Source organism: Bos taurus, chromosome 15 (genome assembly GCF_002263795.3).
Source record: "Bos taurus isolate L1 Dominette 01449 registration number 42190680 breed Hereford chromosome 15, ARS-UCD2.0, whole genome shotgun sequence".
In the NCBI taxonomy this organism is placed as follows: Eukaryota; Metazoa; Chordata; class Mammalia; order Artiodactyla; family Bovidae; genus Bos; species Bos taurus.
In genome coordinates, this window is record NC_037342.1 from 82,747,216 (window position 1) to 82,756,636 (window position 9,421).

Sequence of the window (9,421 nt, forward strand, 5' to 3'; positions counted from 1 at the left end):
CGATCGGATCGGAGTACAGGGACTAGAACATTGTGTTAAGGAGTCTCTTTATACATAGAAATGTTTGCTGGAAGGAGTACTGCACACTTGGAACGCACAGAGAACCACGCTGAAGTGAAAGAGACAAGAGATGAAGAAATCTAACTTTCCTGACCCAGGGATTGAAGCAGCGTCTCCTGCATTGGCCGGCAGATTCCCGACCAGCAGCGCCCCTGGGAATGCCTGTTGTAAGCCAACATTTATTAATACAGAGGCTCCTATAGAGATGAGCGTCGTCTTCTTACTGTCCTTTCCAGCGTTCTGTTCTCTTTCCACCACTCAAATATGTTCTGAATTATTTTCCAATATTAGACATTCTTCCTCCAAGCATCAAAGTCCCAGTAAAGACATAACTTGTCTTCAGTTGGATCCATCTGTAGAATAAACCCTCCTTTACTGCCTGGTTCCATCTTTACTCTGGTACCATTGTTCTCCAGCTCCTCTATACTTTTCACAAAGGTGTCTTTTTTTCCGCCTACTTCTCTGTTGACTTTACCTTGAGCAAAACTGTTATGACTGGGCAAAACTTTAAATAATCAAAGATCTATACCATCAGAGTCTGTGTTCCCAAGTGTGTGTGCGTCGCTCAGCCCTGTCCAAATCTTTTCAACCCCATGGACTGCAGCCCCCCAGGCTCCTCTATCCATGGGGGTTCTCCAGGCAAGAATACTAGACTGAGTTGCCATGCCCTCCTCCAGGGGATCTTCCTAACCCAGGTATCGAACTGGGGTCTCCTGCATTGCAAGCAGATTCCTTACCAGCTGAGCTACCAGGGAAGCCTGTTCCCAAGTGTAGGACCCCACAAAAGACTGTAACCTACAAAAGCTGTTCACGAAGCTGACTTGGACCATTTGCAACATGCAAAACAACCTCATAAAACACAGTGAGGAAAAGCAGCTGAATTCAGAAGACCGTTAAATTTACTTGTCTGTCACCATGACATCAAATACTTACTTGGATCAATATATATACATATTTTTTCTCCAAGTAGAGACATTTTCTTAAGGAACAATTAGATATTGAGCTGATTCTAGTTTATTCTACATACATTCCATATATCTGGCCCTATCATTTGTGATGTTTTTTCCTACCCCAGAAACATTGATTTTTTAAACTCCCATGATATTTTTCATAAGCAAATAAATGTATCTATATACACGGATGGGTTAATTTAGGGGTGATCCTGTCATTCTGGATGTCTTTGAAAAATTCAAAGAAGAGTCAGGTTGCTTCAGCTTAGTTTCCAAGATGCTAATGGAGTCAGCACCACAGAGACTATACTGAAGCAACCGTGAGATTCCGGCCACAAAACTCTACCCTGGACGGATCTGCAGAGTTCTGCTGTCGATACTGTTGTGTAACTTGTCTTTCGAGTCTGGAAGAGAGTGTTGTCCACATGGCTCTTACTCGATAACAGACTGTCAGCTCAGTACGATGTTAGTGAGCTATTGCTGTACAACCCATTACCCAAAACTTAGTGGCTTACAACAGCACCCGTTTCTTTTTATTTATCTATTTATGGCTGTGCTGGGTCTTCGTTTCTGCACATGGGCTTTCTCTAGCTGCAGTGGGCGGCCTTCCCACCTTTGTGGCAGCTGCTCTTGTTGTGGGCTCACGGGCTTCAGCAGTTGCAGCAAGCAGGCACAGTCGCTGAGGCCTGAGGGCTCCAGAGTGTGGGTTCAGCAGCTGTGGCCCACAGGCTTACTTGCTCTGTGGCACATAGCATCTTCCCCAACCAGGGACAGAACCCGTGTCCCCTGCAATGGCAGGTATTCCCACCCCCTGTACCCAGGGAAGTCCCACACACATTTCTTAAGTCACAGTTTGTGTGAGTTGGGGATCCGGGCACAGCTTAGCTACATCTTCTGCATAGAACCTCTCACAAGGCCGCAGTCAAGGCATGAGCTGAGAGCTGCAGTCTCATCTCAAGTTTCGACTAGGGAAGGGTCGGCTTCCAAGCTCACTCATATCGTGAGCCATTGGCCTGGGGGCTGCAGTTCCTTCCTGGCTGTGGCTGGAGGTTATCCCCAGGTTCTAACCCTCCAGGGCCTCTCTCACAGGGCACCTTACTTCACCAGAGTGCACAAACAAGGAGGAAAAGTGGGGGTCAGCAAGACAGAAGTCACGGGCTCTTATAGCCTGATCTGGAAAGGGGCAGGCTATCATTTTTGTCAACGTCTCATCTTTAGAAGCAAGTTAATTAAGTCCAGTCCACACACAAGGCAAGGGGATGGCACAAGAGCATGAATATTAGAGCAGGAACTGACAAGCTCTCCAAATAAACTAGGAAAAAATGATTGCAAATGATGAAAGAAACCTAAAAGCAATTGATTCAGGAAGAGTTACAAAAGACCTCCCTGCCAAAAAAAAAAAAGAGTAAAAGGAAGTATCAGAGGTATTTCAGAGATACTGAGTCCTTGTGACAAGGAGAAGAACAGTGCCAGGTATACCGAAAGAAGGATTGAGGTGTTCTTTTTTTTTTTTTTTGGCTACACGGGGTCTTCACTGCTGTGCTCGGCCTTTCTCTACTGCGGAAGGTCGAGATTACTCTCCAGCTGTGGCGCACGGACTGCTCACTGCTGTGTCTTCTCCTGTTGCAGAGCACGGACTCCGGGGCTTCAGTACTTTGGCCCACGGGCTTAGCTCCCCACAGCCTGTGGAATCTTCCCAAATCCGGGATGGAACCCAGATCCCCTGCATTGGCAGGCAGATTCTTAACCGCTGGACCACCAAGCAAGTCCTAGTTCTTTAAAAATATTTGTTATTTATTTGCCTGTCCTAGGTCTTCGTTGCAACATGCAGGATCTTTGGTTGTGGCGTGCAAAGAATTAGTTGCTGCATGTGGAATCCAATCCCCTGACCAAGGATTGAACCTGGGCCCCCTGCTTTGGGAGCACAGAGTGTTAGCCACTGGGCCAGGGAAGTGCCAGAAGTACTTAGTTCTTGAGAGCAATGATCAGATCTATTTTAGACGTTTTGAGTTGTAGGTGTGCCCTATATCCAAGTGAGACAAGCCATGGGTATGTGGTGAGAGACAAGGTTTCAAAAATGATATTGAAAATAAGAGGAGGGGGGAAATGGAGTTTTGGGGCTCATAGGGCCTGGAACAAGGGAGACAGTAAATATTTAGAGATGAATGGTACCAACCCATCCTTTGTCTGTTTACTTGCCTTCTTTGTATGAGAAGTTTGGGGGAAAACAAGAAAAAACGCATCTCCAAGTCTCTATGATGCATCTGATCATGTATACTATCAGGACAACAAGCAAACTACCTGCCTTAAAAAAAAAAAGAAAGAAATGAAACAGGCTGCACACACTCTCCTGGGAGTTCTGTTCATTTTCTCTGAGTTCCATCTCTTAAGGAGACAGAATCCTGTCTGTCCCCGTGAGCCCTTCAGGCAAAGATCCTCGGGTTCTAATCAGAAATCGAAGAGAAGTCACTCCTCCCCCGCACTAGGAGAATTTCAAAACCAAGGTGTGCGCGTTCGCATACCTTTTCCGGCGCGTGTTCAATTTCTTAATAAGACTCAAGGGAACGGCATCCCATTAGGAAAGTCTGGCCACTCAAGTTCAACAATCACATCTGGAAGCACACCCGGAGCCGAGGGACTGGCACTCGGGGCAGCCACACCTGCGGCTGGGTGGCAGGACGACGCGGAGGCGATTCTTGGAGCCCGCCATGTGCCTTCGGCAGCAGGAGAGAAGATACAGTGCGGCCAACCCCCAGCTGCACGTCCGCCTTAAAGGGGACTCTTGATGAGCATCCATGACTCCTAAGATCAGCGTATGCCGCCGGACGGCCAGCACTACTTCTCAGGTAGGAGTTAGAGGTCAGGGGCTCTAAGTGGCTCTATTTGGGGGCTTTGGGGTGCGGGCCTGTGTGTCTGAGTGTACGTCTGTGCCTGTGTGCGCATGCACTACCAGCTTGGAAAATCTTATTGTGGATTTCAGAAATACTTTGAACGTTAATAATGCTCCTGAAAGGTAGAGGATGCTGGACGTTAAAGCTCAAAACTTCAGAGACGCAGCGCAATTAGCCCTTCAGTATTCGGAAGGGTCCTTGAGGAGCAGAGAGAGGTCAGCTTGTCAAGAGGGCCCCAGGGGGCACACGCTTGGTGGACAATTGAGGGGGTGAGGAGTCCCTCAAGTTGGGGGTCCATGACGTTCCTTAAGCCTGTTTTGGTTGGGGGGATGTTGCTGTTTGGTTGCTACTGTTGTTTTGCATTTCAGCTGAGCCGTTCAGCTCGCAGGATCTTTAGGTTCCTGACCAGGGTTCGGACCCAGGCCCCATCAGTGAAAGCACCGAGTCCTAATCACAGGACGGCCGGGGAATTCCCTAGCCTGTTTTATCAGAATGGGTTTCTCTGGCCCTTTATTACTATTATTATTCTTTTTAAACTTTATTATGTAGATTAAAATATTCCCTTTAGAAGTTATCACTTTGCTTTTATGAGGGTTTCTTTTGTGAGCAGTACATTCGTTTTTTTAATTGCAACATAATTACAATGTTGCGTTAGTGTCCACAGTACAGCAAAGTGAACCATCCGCGTGTGGGCATACATCCCCTCCCACCCCACGCTCCAGGTCCGCACAGAGCGCCGCGCTGAGCCGTCGCGCTGCACAGCAGCTCCGCTAGCTGTCTATTTTACGCATAGTGGTGTGTATGTCAATGCTGCCCTCTCGACTGGTCCCTGGACCTACTTCTAAAGAAATTCTTGGGGTCTTGAACTCGTTCTTGCCAAAAGCAAAAAATAAAGCAAACATAAACAGTAATGTTCTGCTTTCTTTCCTTCTCTCCTGTTGCAAACAGACACACATACACAGAGGCTCTCATCTGTCTTCCCCTTTCCGCCTTTACTCTTAGCTGGGCAAATGCCCTGTGGAGGGAGGAGCAGCATTTTCAGCATTTTTCAGTTGGATCAATGATCACTTTGACCACTCCCTCCTGCACAGAATCTTGTGCCTTTGGGTTTCAAAGCCCATTCTTCTCACCACTAGGACGAACTGCCCCTGGCATTTCTTGCTACCAATCAGCCATCAGTTAACTTCCAAGACACACTTGAGATTTATAGGTTAACTGAGATTCAAATGCTGGTAAGCAATAGACAGAATACAATCTTAGACTCATCACAAGATAATTGAGGGCAACACTATTTAAAACAATCGAGAATTAAAGCTCCAAAGGTCTAGAGCAGGGGTAGGGGGTGGGAATAAATTGGGATTAACAAATGCACACTGTCATATATTAAAATAGATAAACAAGAATTTACTATATAGCACAGGAAACTATATTTGATATCTTGTAATAAACTATAATGCTATAATGGAAACAAATATTTGTAAAGAATATAGATACTTACATATATGTATATATAAAACTGAATCACTTTGCTATACTCTTGAAACTAACATGATAAGTCAACTATACTTAAACAAAAAATAATTTAATATATATTTATTTTTAAAAAGTTCCAAAGGACTTACCTGGAAGTCCACTGGTTAAGACTACACTTCCACGCAAGGGGCACAGGCTTGTCCTTGGTCAGGAACTAAGCCCCCACATGTTGCACGGTGCAGTCAAAAATATTTCTAATTTTTAAAAAAATGAAAAGAATTTTTTTTTTTAAAAAAAGCTGCAAAGGTCTGGAAATCACCTGGACCGATGGATCCATTTAATATTGTGTAATGCCGGGCAGACCTTGCCCGCTTACAAAGGGACTCGAGGCAGCGTGTTCTCCCGTTTCACGCATGAAAAGACTACACATCCTGGAGTTTAGACGCCTTTAAAACTTCCACTGTTGCTTCATGAAGTCCTCAGAGTTCAAATCTCCCAAGCTGGTATCTTCTTTCTGAGCCACAATACTTCCCACTGTAGTTTAAAATTTAAAAAAATAAATCCTCTGTGCGTTATCTAAAAAACTAAAAAGCTGCCTATGTTCTGATCACTTTATTTCAAAAATCTTTTAAAATATTTACTCTGGAAAAAAAAATAAGTGGCCCTTTTAAAAACAGAAAGCATTTGAAGGGGATGAAATCTTTGGGGAGTTCTTGATGGATTCGTAGGTCACTGGGAGTAAGCCAAGAAAATTAGCTTTGCTTGGCTTGGCCTTCAAAGGAAAGAGAATAGGAGGAAAGTTCACAACGTGAAGTTCTGTTCTGATGAGAAAATGACACATAAAGTACAGTGGGATCCAAAGACATATAGTACAGTGGGATCCAAAGACATAAAGTACAGTGGGATCCAAAGATCTGAGTCGTTAACTGAAGCTGAAGCTCCAATACTTTGGCCGCCTGATGTGAAGAGCTGACTCACTGGGAAAGACCCTGATGCTGGGAAAGGTTGAAGGCTAGAGGAGAAGGGGACGACAGAGGATGAGATGGCTGGATGGCATCACTGACTCCATGGACATAAGTTTGAGTAAACTCTGGGAGACAGTGAAGGACAGGGAGGCCTGGCGTGCTGCAGTCCATGGGGTCACAAAGAGTCAGACACAACTGAGCGACTGAGCAACAGCAACAGCAGAACAAAAGGATGGCTTCAAAGTGGGAAGGACACAGAAAGAAGTAAAAAGAAGTGTCAGAGGTGAACACAGCCCGACGTCCGTGAGAGCAGCAGTGAAAGGACTGAGCTCCGCGCCCATTTGCCCAGAGTGATCAAAGAGGGCGCAAAGGAGGGGGACAAGCTAGGGCTCGGCAGAGTCGAAAAGCAGAAAGTGGCAGCGGTGGTCGGTGCCAGTGCAGTCAGGCTTGTCTGCCAGCGGCATTTATGTAAGTCACCCCCTACACAGACTGGGAGACAGAGGCTCCTTCCTTCATCATGATCACATTCAAGGAAATGGCTCTTGGTCCTTGAAAGAGACACTTGTAAGTTGCAAGAGATACACATCACAGTTGCCAGGCTGCTGCTGCTGCTAAGTCGCTTCAGTCGCGTCCGACTCTGTTCGACCCCATAGACGGCAGCCCACCAGGCTCCGCTGTCCCTGGGATTCTCCAGGCAAGAACACTGGAGTGGGTTGCCATTTCCTTCTCCAATGCACAAAAGTGAAAAGTGAAAAGTGAAAGTGAAGTCGTTCAGTAAGTGTCAGACTCTTCGTGACCCCATGGACTACAGCCTACCAGGCTCCTCCGTCCATGGGATTTTCCAGGCAAGAGTACTGGAGTGGGTTGCCATTGTCTTCTCCGACATTTGCCAGGACTGTCCGTAAATGCTCTAAGCAAGGGAGATCGGGGGCCACCTCTGATGTTGGCTGGAACAAACAGTAAATTCTCCTGGCAGCTTTGTGCTTTCCCAGGCAGGCATTTTAAATGAGGGCCTGGGGTCATCCTAAGGACACTGTCCTGTGTCTCCAGAGGCCATGTGGTGGTCTGGTCATCTCTTTTGCAGGTTTGGACAGAGTCCTTAGGTGCCAAAATTCCGCAGTTCTCAGGGGCACAAGCGAACTTCAGGCTGAGGGAGATGTTCCTTATCCTAATTTGGTGATGGTTTCATGGGTGTATGTATATGTCAAAGCTCATCAAACCTTTAAATGTGTGTAGTAGTTCATTGCAAGTAAGTTACACCTCAAGAAAGCTGATTTTAACAAAAGAAAAAAGGTGCAAAGGATATTTTTTGTTGTTGTTGGTAAAATCACAATAGACTGATGCCTGTTAACACCCAAACTAGAATTCATTCTAAATACTCTCTTTAAAACAGGGTTGGAAACAGGACAACAGCAACAAATTAGGATCAGCAAATGAAGCTCGGTGATAAGCGTTTTAAAAATTGTGTTCCTTTGCAAAGTAGAAATGTTCTAAATTGTTTTATCCTTTGGTACATGTGTTGGGGCGGGGAGGTTCAGAGGAATAGATTTTATTTCTTAGAACAATTTTAAATTTACAGAAAAATTGGACAAAATGTACAGAGAGCTCCCATCAACTACCGTTGCCCACTGCCAGCCCAGTTGCCCCTCTGACTCCCACTGTCCACAGTGGGCTCCGTTGGGTAAAAGCTGACAGACCAGGATGGATACATTATTCTTAACCCCCTCTGACTCCCACTGTCCACAGTGGGCTCCATTGGGTAAAAGCTGACAGACCAGGATGGATACATTATTCTTAACCCCCTCTGACTCCCACTGTCCACAGTGGGCTCCGTTGGGTAAAAGCTGACAGACCAGGATGGATACATTATTCTTAACCCCCTCTGACTCCCACTGTCCACAGTGGGCTCAGTTGGGTAAAAGCTGACAGACCAGGATGGATACATTATTCTTAACCCCCTCTGACTCCCACTGTCCACAGTGGGCTCCGTTGGGTAAAAGCTGACAGACCAGGATGGATACATTATTCTTAACCCCCTCTGACTCCCACTGTCCACAGTGGGCTCCATTGGGTAAAAGCTGACAGACCAGGATGGATACATTATTCTTAACCCCCTCTGACTCCCACTGTCCACAGTGGGCTCCGTTGGGTAAAAGCTGACAGACCAGGATGGATACATTATTCTTAACCCCCTCTGACTCCCACTGTCCACAGTGGGCTCCGTTGGGTAAAAGCTGACAGACCAGGATGGATACATTATTCTTAACCCCCTCTGACTCCCACTGTCCACAGTGGGCTCCATTGGGTAAAAGCTGACAGACCAGGATGGATACATTATTCTTAACTGAAATCCATTGTTTGCATGAGGGCCAACTCTTTTTGTTAAGAAAAAAGGAAATTTTAAGTTTCCTTTCCATGCCATACATGATCATTTAGTATGAGGAAAGGAAAATTGGTTGCAATCACAGTTTTCCATATTCTAGATGTGTTTACAATACTGATACTTTAGCATTACTTTTAAAAAGGGAGGAAAATAGACACTTACCACATTCTTATTCTTTCTGACAAAAACAATAGTTCAAATAGTGCTAACAGCTTAATCATAAAAACAGATTATGGGTTTTATCCATAAAAGGTAATGGATGTTCACTTTTATCCATTAACTCACTTAGTGCTGAGTATTTCCATTTTCCTGCCAATAATAACAGAATAATAAAACATATGTCATAAGATGAGTATAGTACTTGCATGATTTTAGTAATGTTTTTTAAAAAGTAGATCTACCCTTCAATGACCTAGTATTGAATAACTGCCGTATTTCCTAAAAGCATGATTTAAATGATTTTTAAGCATTTGCTGAAAATTCTTTAAGTATCACTAACAATGATAGCATGACAATTAGAGTGTTCTTAAAGCTCTTTAGAATAACAACTTATAATATTTTAAGCTAACCTGAATCATGAGTGCAAATTTGGCTTCAGTGTAGAATTTCCCCTGGCAGTAACTGATTCAAGTGTGTGACCCAAATCCTTCCACATACTGGAAAGCAAGAATGTTATGTGTGCTTGTGCAAGATGAAGGT